This window comes from Macaca thibetana, chromosome 7 (genome assembly GCF_024542745.1).
Source record: "Macaca thibetana thibetana isolate TM-01 chromosome 7, ASM2454274v1, whole genome shotgun sequence".
Taxonomy (NCBI): Eukaryota; Metazoa; Chordata; class Mammalia; order Primates; family Cercopithecidae; genus Macaca; species Macaca thibetana.
In genome coordinates, this window is record NC_065584.1 from 107556239 (window position 1) to 107571951 (window position 15713).

The window sequence follows — 15713 nt, forward strand, 5'->3', positions numbered from 1 at the left end:
GATCACTTAAGGTCAGCAGTTGGAGACCAGCCTGGCCTACATGGTGAAACCTCATCTCTACTAAAAATACAAAAATTAGCCAGGCGTGTTGGTGCATGGCTATATAATCCCAGCTACAGAAGAATTGCTTGAACCTGGGAGGCAGAGGTTGCAGTGAGCTGAGATCCTGCCACTGCATCCTAACCTGGGTGACAGAGTGAGACTCCATCAAAAAAAAAAAAAAAAAAAAAAAAAGAAGAAGAAATTGGGACAAAATTTGAGCATCAATAAAAGCAAAAGCTGCAAAGGACTTAAGCATGTCAACTATGTTTATATCTCTAAGTTAATAGTAATACTAAAACACATCAGTCGGTGTTGCTGGGTGCTCAGGAATCAACTCATTACATTGAAAACAAATAGAAGGAAAAAACCCAAATATTTTTACTGGCTTTTCTATATGAATGATATCGCTGGATAACCAAACACTAGATGAGAAGAATTTGTCTTTACAGAAATATTTCAGTCAATAAATAAAGAAGGGACAATAGAATGAGAATGTCATCATTTTGCAACCCTAATGAACTGATATATGCATTGAATATCAAAGCCAATAAAGTTGCAAAAAGAGAGACAGCCAAACAGTATACATCTCTTGATGGAAGAGCCCAGTACTACCCGTGTAGGATTCTTGCCTTCTGTGGTGCTTCTCGGCCTCCCCAAAATTGAGGCTCTAGATCTAACCACCCATTTATGAGAATTACAGTGTACAAGGAAACACATTAAACTAAGTCATGGGTTTGCAACCACCAAAATCCAGACAGTGGGAAACTTTACAGGACAAACAATTCAGTTTCTTCAACAAATAAATTGCAAAGGAAAAAGAAAACTAGATAGAGAACCAAAAAGATTAAGTGAGACTTTAAAGATGTATCCACCAACTGCAAGGAGTGGCCCTTATTTGGATCTTTGTTTAAATGAACAAATAAACAGACAAAAAACCTACAATGACACTATTTATGACATTTATAAGAAAATTGGAAAATTAATATTTTCTTGTCAACTCCTAATTTCTAAGGTGTGAAAATGGTATTGGGAATATGTTAAAAAGTATATTTTATGAATACACATGAAAATATTTACTGGTTAAATGATGTTTTGTATAATGGGTGTGGGTGAGTAGTAGAATAAGATTGGACTTGGGTTGCTGATTGTGGGGCTGGGCTATGGGTACTTGGGGTTCATTAGACTTTTCTGTCTACCTTTATGTATATTTGAAATCTTGCGTAGTAAAAGGTAAAAGATAAAAGTAACAACAACAACAAAACAGCATCAACAAAACAAAAATGAAAATCAACTTTGCTGTGAATTGAATAGTGTCATTCCATATTATTAATAAGGAAGTTGTGGCTTGGAGGAGCTAACAGCCTCACCAGGACACAATCAGTCAATGACAAAGCCAATTTCATACCCAGGTCTTTTTCAAGAGGAAACATGTTTGGCCCGGTGCAGTGGCTCATACCTGTAATCCCAGTACTTTGGGAGGCCGAGGTGGGCAGATCACTTGAGGCTAGGAGCTTGAGCACAGCCTGACCAACATGGCAAAACCCCATCTCTACTAAAAATACAAAAATTTGCTGAGCGTGGTGGCTTATGCCTGTAATCCTAGCTACTCAGGAGGCTGAGGCAGGAGAATCACTTGAATCTGGGAGGCAGAGGTTGCAGTGAGCCGAGATCACACCACTGCACTCCAGCCTGGGTGACAGAGAGAGACTCTGTCTCATAAAATAAATAAATAAATAAATAAATAAATAAATAGAGAAAACATGTTCACTTTTTTTTTTTTTTAAGACGGAGTCTCACTCTATCGCCCAGGCTGGAGTGCAGTGGTGCAGTCTCGGCTCAGTGCAAGCTCCGCCTCCCGGGTTCATGCCATTCTCCTGCCTCAGCCTCCCGAGTAGCTGGGACTACAGGCGCCCGCCACCACACCCGGCTAATTTTTTTGTATTTTTAGTAGAGATGGGGTTTCACCGTATTAGCCAGGATGGTCTCGATTTCCTGACCTTGTGATCTGCCCGCCTTGGCCTCCCAAAGTGCTGGGATTACAGGCATGAGCCACCACGCCCAGCCAACATGTTCACTTTTTTGCCATACTACATTGCATACCTAAAATTAAATAATGCAATTTCAAAAATATCAAATTCACAAGAAAAAATTAATTAGCAGAAAAGCATTTTACAATTAAACGTTTCTTCCATAGATATTTCTTAAATGTTTGGTCCCTGACCTCATTGCCACATTAAAATAAGATATATAATCATACTCAATTAAGTCCAAACTTATGTGTGCAGTAATTTAAAGTTTAATTTTTGAGTATTCCATGAGGCTTTGTAAAAGCATCCCCGTGATACTTCACACATTCTGACACCAGAACAGTTTGAGAAATATTGATTTAGAGGTTGGTGACAAAAGGTTTTTGAATTTTCAGCACACACAAAGGTTAGAATGTGTCAGTGGGCATTATACTCTGAATAGCCATGTTAAGTACTAAAATATTTTAATGACAGAGAGTATGCCCTGCTGTTGGCGGTGAAACTGTGTTACTATTAGCATATTTTACAAGTTGAGTCTATTTTGTGTTCTAACTTGAAGCAGCTTTATTTCCTGCCCCATTACACGATAGTGCTTTTATAATATGTAATAAATGTCTCCAATTCAACTCATTTTAAGACATGGATTTATAATGCCATGAACTTGGTGCAAACCTTTAAAATGTTTTAAAACATATTTTTTCTTAGTTTTAAACCTTAAATTATTCCACTCATGGTTTTTATGTTAAAAAATATTTCATTAAACTTGCCAAATTTTATTGTAAAATACTTGAATAAGAAGTCTAAAAAATAAATGCACAAGACATTTTGTTCTTCCTCAGGTTCAGATGATGAGTATGGGAAATCTTTTTTCTGTGTAGCTCAGTTAGCAATTTTTTATTTTTTGTTATATTTTATTTAGAAGCAGCATATATACTTTTTAAGTTAACAAAATTGGCCCTACCTGGGACTTGGAACAGTTTGGCAGAACTATAGGAAGTTACCCTGGAGTTCCATTTTCTCTGCCAGATGTGATTTTGCCATGACTTGATATCTGTCTGTTAGGCCTGACTCTTACCACGTGGCACAGGGAACCTTATTTTAAACAACCAGAGTTCATCAGCAATCTCATTAAATACCTGGCATGTCTTATCATTCATGAGCATTGAGTGGTCTTGGACCTCACAGTTACATTGTCCCATCTGCACACAGGGAGAACTCTGATGCTTCAGACTCAGAAGCCTCTTAGTAAAGGATTTGGGTGAACAAAGTCGCTTTCCCAGAGGGTCTCTGAGAGCCCCCTGTTCGACTCATACTCAGTTATAATCCAGTTCTACATAGATTAACATCTTTACATGTTCCATAGTTTGAGAGAAGGGGACCTCCAGTTCTCTAAACACTCTTAGATGTTGCCTTCTTCTGAAGTAGATTTACAACAAGAAACCTAGAAAACACAGGACACTAGCAGATTTATGTGTTTTTTGTTTGTTTGTGTGTTTTGGGGATGGAGTCTTGCTCTGTTGCCCAAGCTGGGGTGCAGTGGCTCGATCTTGGCTCACTGCAACCTCCACCTCCTGGGTTCAAGTGATTCTCCTGCCTCAGCCTCCTGAGTAGCTGGGACTACAGGTGCACACCACCACAACCAGCTAATTTTTTATTTTTAGTAGAGACGGGGTTTCACCATGTTGGCCAGGCTGGTCTCGAACTCCTGACCTCATGATCTGTCTGCCTCAGCTTCTCAAAGTGCTGGGATTACAGGTGTGAGCCACTGGGCCTGGCCACAGATTTACGTTTTTAAGAGGACATTACCTTTATGAAACTGCCTTAAACTCATGAGGCAGGACAGGCTGAGATGAGCAAAGATAAACAAAGATGAAAGGCATAGTTTCCAAATAAAATCAAGAGGGAGGAGATGTCAAGCATTCTGGATTCAGCAGAGAATCAGATTAGTGAAAACGAATTCAGAAAAGTTCAGTTACAGAAGATAAGGACAGGGAAATAAAATGAATGAGGAGACTGTAGCTATGTTGGACAGATCTCAGACATCCAATGTAAGTACTTACAAAAGAGAGATCAAATGGAAGAGAGGAAATTCAGTAAGTGCTATAAGACAGCTTTGATTTACCAAAAGCTTTTGTGAAAAAAAATCAAAGCTATCGTTAAATATATGTCAATTGGGCCGGGCGTGGTGGCTCACGCCTGTAATCCCAGCACTTTGGGAGGCCGAGGTGGGCGGATCACAAGGTCAGGAGATCGAGACCACGGTGAAACCCCGTCTCTACTAAAAATACAAAAAATTAGCCGGGCGCGGTGGCGGGCGCCTGTAGTCCCAGCTACTCGGGAGGCTGAGGCAGGAGAATGGCGTAAACCCAGGAGGCGGAGCTTGCAGTGAGCCGAGATCGCGCCACTGCACTCCAGCCTGGGCGACAGAGCGAGACTCCGTCTCAAAAAACAAAAAAACAAAAAACCAAAACAACAACAACAACAACAAAAATATGTGTCAATTGTAAGATGTATTGCATTTTGATTTCAAAAAATGAAAAAAGATAGGAAGCAGCTGTAAAGGTAAGCTGAGGCTGGAGCCGAACCGGGAACGAAGACACAAGGCAAATGGCAGTGAGAATAGCCTTTTATTAGGGCTTGTGGGCGAGGTTCTTCGGTCCAAAGGCATGGGCTGAGGAAGTCGTGCTGAGGGAGGAGGGTAGGGGCTTTTTATAGCCTGAGAGGTAGGGAAGCTGGTTGTGCAAACAGGGCCTGGGGGGTCTTGAAACTACTAGGGCAGGAGTTGAGTAAGGGTCATGAGGAAGGGGTCTCTGGAAACTGTTAACCGAAACTGCTGAACTTGTGGAATGCAAGTGAGCTGCAGGTCATGGGGGAGTGTGGTTGCCCAGCCAGAACTCTGACGCGTGTAAGTCTGCGGGTGTGTACAAGGGTGAAGGGAGTCTTTAACAAAAGGCCTGCTACGCCGGGTAACGCCGCCATGTTGGGTCTAGATTCCTGCCTAACAGCAGCAAGTTAGAATTTAGGAAATGCAGAAACAGAAAAAAAATTATGATACAGAAATTGTTATAGGCCATATCCTCTGAGCCTAAGTAGTTCAAATAAACGTCAAGTAAAGAGGTTTGAATCAAAACCTATAAACATTACAAATTTTAAAACACTCTCCTGAAGAAATTATTCATGCAAGAGGAAGTGAAAAAATATAATTACACATTATGTAGAAGATAACAAAAACAACAGTATTCATTTCAGAAATTATCATGTAACTACAGTCTATACTGAGAGGACCTCACATTCTTTTAATAAATGTAAACAATATATTCAGTAAGTGGTGTTGGAACAGTTGGTTAATTTAGAAAAAATTTAAATTTTTAACATATGTAATTGTAAATTCCAGATGGATTGAAGAGTTAAATAAAAATTAAACCATAAAAACATAAAAATACCATGAAAGTAAATGCTCCTCAAATTTCTGAGGGAGAAGCTTCAAATGAATGGAAAGTAAAATGTATTCATGGATTTAACTACATAGAAGGCTTAAATGAATACTTGTTGAAAAACATTCAAATGAGAAGTTAAAGTAAAATAACATGTAATACAAATTTTGTAAAGTAGTATGTAAAAGAGTTTTCAAATGGACAAAAAGGAGATAGATGAATAGGTAAAGGAAAATACTTTATTGTTCTAATAGAAAAGCAAGTGACTGGTTAATAGTCATATGGACAGATTCAACTTTATTTCTAATCAATGAAATATAAACTCAAGCAATGACTAAATAGCATTCCCCCACCTCCAGCAATTACTTTCAAAAAAAGAAGTTTGCAAATGCAGTGCTAGTGATGGTAATGGGCAGAGATCAAGCTTATATTGTGCTGTTGAATACTGCTAAGTGCAGTGCTTTTGATAAGCAGTTTTGCAACATGTATTAATGTGGGGAAAAGAAAGAAAGATCAGACTGTTACTGTGTCTATATACAAAGAAGTAGACATAAGAGACTCCATTTTGTTCTGTATTTGAGATGCTGTTAATCTGTGACCCTACCCCCAACCTTGTCCTTGAAAGAGACATGTGCTGTGGTGACTCAAGGTTTAAAGGATTTTGGGCTGTGCAGGATGTGCTTTGTTAAACAAGTGCCTGAAGGCAGCTTGCTGGTTAAAAGTCATCACCATTCTCTTAATCTCAAGTACCCAGGAACACGTACGCTGCCAAAGGTCGCAGGGACCTCTGCCTAGGAAAGCTAGGTATTGTCCAAGGTTTCTCCCCATGTGATAGTCTGAAATATGGCCTCGTGGGAAGGGAAAGACCTGATTGTCCCCCAGCCTGACACCTGTGAAGGGTCTGTGCTGAGGAGGACCAGTACAAGAGGAAAGAAGGCCTCTTGGCGGTTGTTGGCAGTTGAGATAGAGAAAAGCATCTGTCTCCTGCCCGTCCCTGGGCAATGGAACATCTCGGTATAAAACCTGATTGTATGTTCTGTTTACTGAGAAAGGAGAAAGCCGCCTTAGGGCGAAAGGCGGAACTTCCTAGCCCAATGCTGCTCTTTATGCACTAAAAAGGTTTATGGAGATGTTTACATATGCATATCAAGGCACAGCACTTTTCCTTAAACTTATTCATGTCACAGATCTTTATTCATATGTCTTACTGCTGACTTTCTCCCTACAATGATCCTATTATCCTGCCACTTCCTTTTCTTTAAGATGGTAAAGATAATTATCAATAAATACTAAGGGAACTCAGAGACCGGTGCTGGCATAGGTCCTCTGTATGCTGAGCGCCGGTCCCTTGGGCCCACTTTTTCTTTCTCTATACTTTGTCTCTGTGTCTCATTTCTTTTCTTAAGTCTCTCGTTCCACCTAACGAGAAACGCCCACAGGTGTGGAGGGGTAGGCCACCCCTTCATATTAAGAACCTCAGAAATATCTTTAGTTTTTGACTCAGCAAATACTGTTTCAGGGAATTTCTCAAGGGAATATTTGAAGTAAAAAGAATGCTTCCTGCAAAAATACATTGATATTATTTATAATACTTGACAACCAGAAACAATCTAAATGTTAAACCATAAGGGAATGGCTAAGTAAATTATGGGATTTCTGAGATGGACTATTACTAATTTTTATTATGCTTATACATTTGAAATAACAGGAAATGCTAACTTGATATCCTTAAGTTAAAAGATCAGGTCACAGAATCACATAGCAAATCTACAATTTTATTTATATGTGAACAGAAAGAAAAACCTCATGAAAAAGCAAAAATGATAACAGTGGTTATCACTGGGTTGTGGAATTACGAGTGTTTTAAATTTTCTTTTAAATGTATTCTCCAGGATTACTACAAATGAACATATAATACTTTGATCATTAAAATATGATTAAAATTTTCTTTCTATATAGTGATGAAGAAGCACTTGGGAAAGGATTAACAATACTTAATTAACAATTAAGATATTTTGAAGGTTGGCGGCAATTTTAATACAAAGAAAGGATTAGGGGAATGGACATCCGAGGCTCAACACTTGTTTAATAGTGTCCACTTTTTTCTATTCCTGGTTCTGATTTCCCTTCTTGTTTTTTTTTAATTTTTAGATTTTATTTATTCATTTATTTATTTTTATTTTTATTTTTTGAGACAGAGTCTCACTCTGTCGCCATGCTAGAGTGCAGTGGTGCAGTCTCAGCTCACTGCAATCTCCATCTCTTGGGTTCAAGTGATTCTCCCACCTCAGCCTCCCGAGTAGCTGGGATTACAGGCACATGCCACCACACCCAGCTAATTTTTGTATTTTTAGTAGAGATGGAGTTTCACCATGTTGCCCAGGATGGTCTCGATCTCCTGACGTCTTGATCTGCCTGCCTCGGCCTCCCAAAGTGCTGGGGTTACAGGTGTGAGCCACCATGCCTGGCATATTCATTTATTTTTAACATTTGTGGGTACCTAGTAGGTGTATATATTTATGGAATATGTGAGATATTTTGAATCAGGCATGCAATGCACAATAATCACATCAGGGTAAATAGGGTATCCATCACGTCAGGCATTTATCCTTTCTTTGTGTTCAATCAAGTTATACTCCTAGTTATTTTAAAATGTATAGTATATTATTGTTGACTGTAGTCACCCTGTAGTGCTACCAGATACTAGATCTTGTTCATTTTATCTAACTATATTTTTGTACTCATTAGCCACCCCCACTTCCCCCACCGCCACTATCCTTCCTAGCCATTGGTAAGCACCATTCTACTGTGTATCCCCATGAGTTCAGTTGTTTTAATTTTCTTTAGCTTCCACAAATAACTGAGAACATATGAAGTTTGTCTTTCTGTACCTGGTTTATTTCACTTAACATAATGACCTCCAGTTTCATCAATGTCATTGCAAATTACAGAATCTCATTCTTTTTTTATGGCTGAAGAGTACTCCATCGTGTATATGCATCACATTTTTTCTTATGCATTCATCTGTTCATGGACCCTTACGTTGCTTCCAATTCTTAGCGATTGTGAATAGTGCCATAAAAAACATGGGAGGGCAGATATCTCTTCGATATACTGATTTCCTTTCTTTTGGGTATATATCTAGCAGTGGGATTGCTAGAACATATGATAGTTCTATTTTTAGTTTTTTGAGGAACCTCCATACTGTTCTCCATAGTGGTTGTGCTAATTTACATTCCCACCAACAGTGTATGAGGGTTCCCCTTTCTCCACATTCTTCCCATCATTCATTATTGCTTGTCCTTTGGATAAAAGTCATCTTAACTGGAGTGAGATGTTATCTCACTGTAGTTTTGATTTACATTTCTCTGAAGATCAGTAATCCTGAGTACCTTTTCATATGCCTGTTTGGACTCAAGCAATCCTCTCATCTCAGCCTCTCCAGTAGGTGGGACCACAGGCTTTTTAACTTTATGTGATCCCACTTGTCTTCTTTTGCTTTGGTTACCTGCACTTGTGGGGTATTACTCAAGAAATCTTTGCCCAGTCCAATATCTGGGAGAATTTCCCCAATGTTTTCTTTTAGTAGTTTCATAGTTTGAGGCCTTAGACTTAAAAATTTAATCCATTTTGATTTGATTTTTGTGTATGACAAGAGATGAGTGTCTAGTTTTATTCTTCTGCATATGGACATCCAGTATTCCCAGCATCATTTATTGAAGAGACTCTCCTTTCCCCAGTGTATGTTATTGGCACCTTTGTTGAAAATGAGTTCACTGTAGATGTATGCATTTATATCTGGGTTCTCTATTCCATTGGTCTATATGTCTGTTTTTTATGGCAGTACCATGATGTTTTGGTTACTACAGCTCTGTAGTATAATTTGAAGTCAGGTAATGTGATTCCTTCAGTTTTCTTATTTTTGGTCAGGAAAGCTTTGGCTAGTCTGTTTCTTTTGTGGTTCCATATAAATTTTAGTATTATTTTTTCTCTTTCTGTGAAGAATGTCATTGATATTTTGATATGGATTGCATTTAATCTGTACATGACTTTTGGTATTATGGACATTTTAATGATAATGATTCTTCCGACCCATGAATATGGAATATCTTTTCATTTTTTTGGCGTGTCCTCTTCAATTTCTTGCATCAATGTTTCATAGTTTTCATTGTAGAAATATTTCATTTCTTTGGTTAAGTTTATTTCTAGGTATTTTATTTTATTTGTAGGTATTGTGAATGGGACTGCTTTCTTGATTTCTTTTTCAGACAGTTTGCTATTGGCATATAGAAATGTTACTGATTTTTGTATGCTGACTTTATGTCCTGTAACTTTACTGGATTTGTCAGTTCTAATAGTTTTTTTTGTGGTGTCTTTAGATTTTTCCAAATATAAGATCATGTCATCTGAAAACATGGATAATTTTACTTCTTCCTTTCCAATTTGGATGCCCTTTATTTATTTCTCTGTCTGATTGCTCTAGCTAGGAATTCCAGTACTATGTTGAATAATGGTGGTGAAATTGAGCATCCTTGTCTTGTTGTTGATCTTAGAGGAAAGGCTTGCAATTTTTTGTCATGCAGTATGATACTAGCTGTGGGTCTGTTTTATATGGCTTTCATTATGTTGATGTATGTTCCTCCTATATCTAATTTTTTAAGTTTTATTTTTATCATGAAGGGATATTGAATTTTATTAAATGCTTTTCCAGCATCAATTGAAATGATCATATGGTTTTTGTCCTTCATTCTGTTGATATGATGTATCACATTGATTTGCATGTTAAACCATCCTTGCATCCCTGGGATAAATCCCACTAGGTCATGATGAATGATCTTTCTAATTTATTGTTGATTTCAGTTTGCTGGTATTTTGTTGAAGATTTTTGCATCAGTGTTAATCAGGGATATTGGCCTGTAGTTTTCTTTTTTTTGATGTGCCTTTGGTTTTACTATCAGGGTAATACTGACCTCAGAGAATGAGTCTGGAAGTATTCTCTCCTTGATTTTTCAGAATAGTTTGAGTAGGATTAGTATTAGTTCTTGTTTAAATGTTTGGGAGAATTCAGTAGTGAAGTCATTGGATCTTGGGCTTTTCTTAGGAGCCTTTTAATTGTGGCTTCAATCACATTACTTGTTATTGGTCTGTTCAGGTCTTGAATTTATTCTTGGTTCAGTCTTGATAGGTTGTATGTGTCTAGGAATTTATCCATTTTTTTCTAGGTTTTTCAATGTATTGGCATATAGTTGCTGGTAACAGCCACTAATTATCTTTCAAATTTCTTTGGTGTCTCTTATAATGTCTCCTTATTCATCTCTGATTTTGTTTGAGTCTTTTTTTTTCTTTGTCTGGCTAAGGGTTTGTTGATTTTGTTTATCTTTTCAAAAATCAACTTTTTGTTTCATTGATTTTTTTTTTTTGTATTTTTTGTGTTAATTTCATTTATTTGTGCTCTAATGTTTATTATTTCATTTCTTCTGCTAATTTTGGGTTTGTTTTCTCTTGCTTTTCTAGTTCTTTAAGATGCATCATTAGGTTGTTTATTTAGAGCTTTCCACTTTTTTGTTTTGATGTTTATTGCTATAAATTTATTAGTACTACTTTCGCTGTATTACATCAGTTTTGGTATGTTGTGTTTCCATTTTCATTTTTAATTTCCTCCTTAATTTCTTCATTGGCCCACTGGTCATTCAGAAGCATATTGTTTAATTTCCATGTGTTTGCATAGTTTCCAAAATTCCTCTTGTTATTGATTTCTAGTTCTATTCCATTGTAGTCAGAGAAGGTATTTGATATGATTTCAATTTAAATTTTTTTTGAAGACTTGTTTTTGGCCTAACATGTGGTCTATCCTTGAGAACGAGCCATTTGCTGAGGAGAAGAATGTGTATTCTGCAGCCATTGGATGAAATGTTCTATAAATATCTATTAGGTTCATTTCATCTGTAGTGCAGATTAGGTCCAGTGTTTCTTCGCTTATTTTCTTCTGGATGATCTATCCAATGCTGGAAGTGGGGTGCTGAAGTCTCCAACTATTATTGTATTGGAACCTATGTCTGTCTTTAGCTGTAATACTATTTGCTTTATTTATCTGTGTGATCCAGTGTTGGGTGTATACATATTTATAATTGTTATATCCTCTTGGTGTTTTGACCTCTTTATCATTATATGATGACCTTCTTTGTGTCTTTTTTATAGGTTTTGTCTTGAAATATATTTTGTTTAAGTACAGCTACTGCTGCTCTTTCTTGGTTTCCATTGACATGGAATATCTTTTTTCATCCCTTTTTTTCAGTCTATGTGTGTCTTTATAGGTGAAGTGTGTTTTTGTAGGCAACACATCATTGAGTCTTATTTTTTTATTCATTTAGCCACTCTATGTCTTTTGATTGGAGTGTTTAGTCCATTTACATTCAATGTTATTATTTATAAGTTTGGACTTTTGCCATTTTGTTATTTATTTTCTGGTCTTCTCCTCGTTCCCCACCCCCTTCCTATTTTCTTTTTAGTGAGGGTGATTTTCTCTGGTGATATGTTATAATTTCTTGTTTTTAATTTTTATATATCTGTTGTATGTTTTTTGATTTGAGGTTATCATGAGGCTTACAAATACTATCTGGTAACTCATTATTTTAAACTGATGACAACTTAACACTGATTGTATAAACAAACTAACAAGCAAAGAGAAAACTAATATAAATTCTACACTTAATCTACACCCTCCTGCTTTTAAACTTTTTGTTTCCATTTATATCTTATTATACTGTGTATGTCCTGAAAAGTTCTAGTTATTATTTTTGATAGGTTCATCTTTTAATCTATCTACTCAAGATTTGAGTAGTTTATGCACCCACAATTACAGTGGTATAATATTCTCTGTTTTTCTGTGTAGCTACTATTACTGATGAGTTTTGTACCTCAGATGATTTTTTATTGCTCATTAAAGTCTTTTTCTTTCAGGTTAAAGAATGCCCTTTAGCGTTTCTTGTAGGACAAGTCTGGTGTTGATGAAATCTCTCTGTTTTTGTTTGTCTGGGAAAGTCCTTATTTCTCCTTCATGTTTAAAGGGTATTTTTGCTGGATATACTATTCTAGGATAAAGGGTTTTTTTTTTTTTTCTCCTTCAGCAGTTTACATATGTCATGTTACTCTCTCCTGGCCTGTAAATTTTCCACTGAGGAGTCTACTGCCAGATGTATTGGGGCTCCATTGTATGTTGTTTCTTTCTCTTGCAGCTTTTAGGATCCTTTCTTTATTCTTAACCTTTGGGAGTTTGATTATTAAATGCTTTGTGGTAGGCTTCTTTGGGTTAAATCTGCTTGGTGTTCTATAAGCTTCTTGTACTTGAATACTGATATTTTTTCTGTAGGTTTGGGAAATTCTCTGTTATTATCCTTTTGAGTAAACTTTCTACCACAATCTTTCTCTCTACCTACTCTTTAATACCAATAACTCTTAGATATCCCCTGTTGAGGCTATTTTTTGAACCTATAGGCATACGTCGTTATTTTTAATTTTTTTTCTTTTGTCTCCTCTGACTGTGTATTTTCAAATAGCCTGTCTTCAAGCTCACTAATTCTTTCCTCTGCTTGATCAGTTCTGCTGTTAAGAGATTCTGATGCATTCTTCTATTTGTCAATTGCATTTTTCAGCTCCAGAACTTCTGCTTCATTCTTTTAAATTATGTCAATCTCTTTGTTAGTTTTGTCTGATAGAATTCTGAATTCCTTCTCTGTGTTATTTTGGATTTCATTGAGTTTCCTCAAAACAGCTATTTTGAATTCTCTGTCTGAAAGGTCACATATCTCTGTCACTCCAGAATTGGTCACTGGTGCCTTATTTAGTTTGTTTGGTAAGGTCATGATTTCCTCGATGGTCTTGATGCTTGTGGATGTTTGTCAGTATCTGGGCATTGAAGAGTTGGATATTTATTGTAGTCTTCTCAGTCTGGGCTTGTGTGTACCCATCCTTATTGGGACGGCTTTCTAAGTATTTGATGGGACTTGGGTATTGTGATGTAAGTCTCTGGTCACTGCAGCCATATTTCCTTTATTGGGCACCCCAAACCCAATAACCCTGTGGCTCTAACAGACTTGTAGAAGTACCACCTTGGGAAAATCACTGGGTGTAAAAACTATACCTCTGTGGATCTCAGTTTCAAAAAGACCACTCAGGGTGATGATTCAGGGACAGAATTGTCAGAGAACAGGCAACAAAGTGGAGTGCTATCTGACCTGGAGGTCCTCATTTTCATTTTTAGATGGATAACATCTAAAAACTGAAGTTAAAAACCTGATGCTTAAGAAGAAACATGAAACATTATAGAAGATACTGGATCACTCACGAATATTGATTGCCCAGAGAAGGTGCTAGTGGATGAGGCCAGGAGCACTGGCCTCCTAGGGTATACCAAACCAATGGATTTTACAGTTGGAGGAACTATAGGAATAAACTCTGCAGGGCTGAATCTGAAACAAAATTCCAAACCTGGGATGGTGAACCAGTAACGGTTAAAGCTAGAGGATCCTCCTTGGAGTGGTGCTCAGGTTGCTCTGAGTGGAAAGAGGTGAAAAAGGGAGGTCAGATGATGGAATGGAGAATAGGGTAAAAGAAGCCATAGCAGTTTCATAACAAAGCAAAACCAACCTCAAGCACCCAAAAAGTATAATGGTTAGGAGCATTTAGAATCACAACAATTTTTTTTTTGCTGTTGATTTGTGTGAATTTCTTATATATTTTGGATATTAATCCTTTCTCAGATATATGGTTTGCAAATATTTTCTCCTAATATGTAGGTTGCCTTTTCATTCTGTTGATTGTTGTCTTTGCCATGCAGAAGCTTTTTAGTTTAATGCAGTCTCACTTGTTTATTTTCACTTTTGTTGCCTGAGGTTTTGGTGTCATATTTGAAAAATTCTTGCCAATGCTAGTACCAAAAAGCTTTCCCCTCTGTTTTCTTCTAAGAGTTTTACAGTGGCTTTAGGTCTTACACTTAAGTCTTTAAGGCATTTTGAGTTGATTTTTGGGTATGGTGTAAGATGAAGGTTCAATTTCATTCTTTGAAATGTGGCTTTTCAGTTTTCCAAACACCATTTATTGAAGAGACTACCCTTTCCTCATTGTGTATTCTTGGCCCCCTTTTTGAAAATTAGTTGGCCATATATGTATGGGTTTATTTATGGACTCACTCTTTGGTTCCATTGGTTTGTGTGTTTGTTTTTATGCCAGTACCATACTGTTTTGATTATCTTTGTAAGATAATTTGAAATCAGGAAGTATAGTAGAAAGTGTGATGCTTCCAACTAACTGGATTAAAAAATGGGCAAATGACATTTCTCGAAAGAAGACATACAAGTGGCCAACAGGTATATAAAAAGGTGCTCAGAATCACTAATCATCAGGAAAATGCAAATAAAAACCACAATGACAAAACATCTCATATCTGTTAGCATGTCTGTTATCAAATAGACAAGAGATAGTAAGTGTTGGTGAGAGTGTGAAGAAAAGGAACTCTTATATGCTGTTGGTGGGAATGTAAATTAGTGTAGCTATTTTAGAAAACAGTATGGAGGTTCTTCAAAAGTTTAAAAATAGAATTACTTTATAATCTAGCACTCATGATTCTAGGTACATGTCCAAAGGAAATAAAATCATTGTCTTGAAGAGATATCTGCACCCTGTTCATTGCAGTGTTATACTCAATAGCCAAGATATGGCAATAACTTAAGTGTCCATTGATAGATGAATGGATAAAGAAAATGTGATATACATACACATTTACATACATATATATAACTATATTATTATTTATGAATTATTACATTATAATATTATATTATTCAGCCTTAAAAAGGAAGGAAATCCTGCCATTTGCAACAACATGAATGGACCTGGAGGACATTATGCTAAGTGGAATAAGCCAGACACAGAAATAAAAATACTGCATGATCTCACTTATACGTGAAATCTAAAGGTTATATAGCAACAGAGAGTAGAACTATGGTTACCAGGGCCTGGAATGGAGAGGAGATTTTGGTTAAAGGGTACAAGTTGCAGTTATAAATGATTATAGTTAATAATGCAGTATTATATACTGGAAATTTGCTATGAGAGTAAATTTCACCACACATACACAAAAGTCACCATGTGAGGAGATGGGTATGTTAATTTGCTTGACTATAGTAATCATTTCACTATGTATATGTATATC

General features: G+C 36.7%; 1 protein-coding gene across 6 annotated transcripts in view; it reads left to right on the top strand.

Annotated features, from left to right (window-relative positions):
• ADAMTSL3 (ADAMTS like 3) overlaps positions 1-15713 on the top strand; it is a 414992-nt gene that overhangs the window by 69458 nt on the left and 329821 nt on the right. The gene's annotated exons all lie outside the window — the stretch shown is intronic.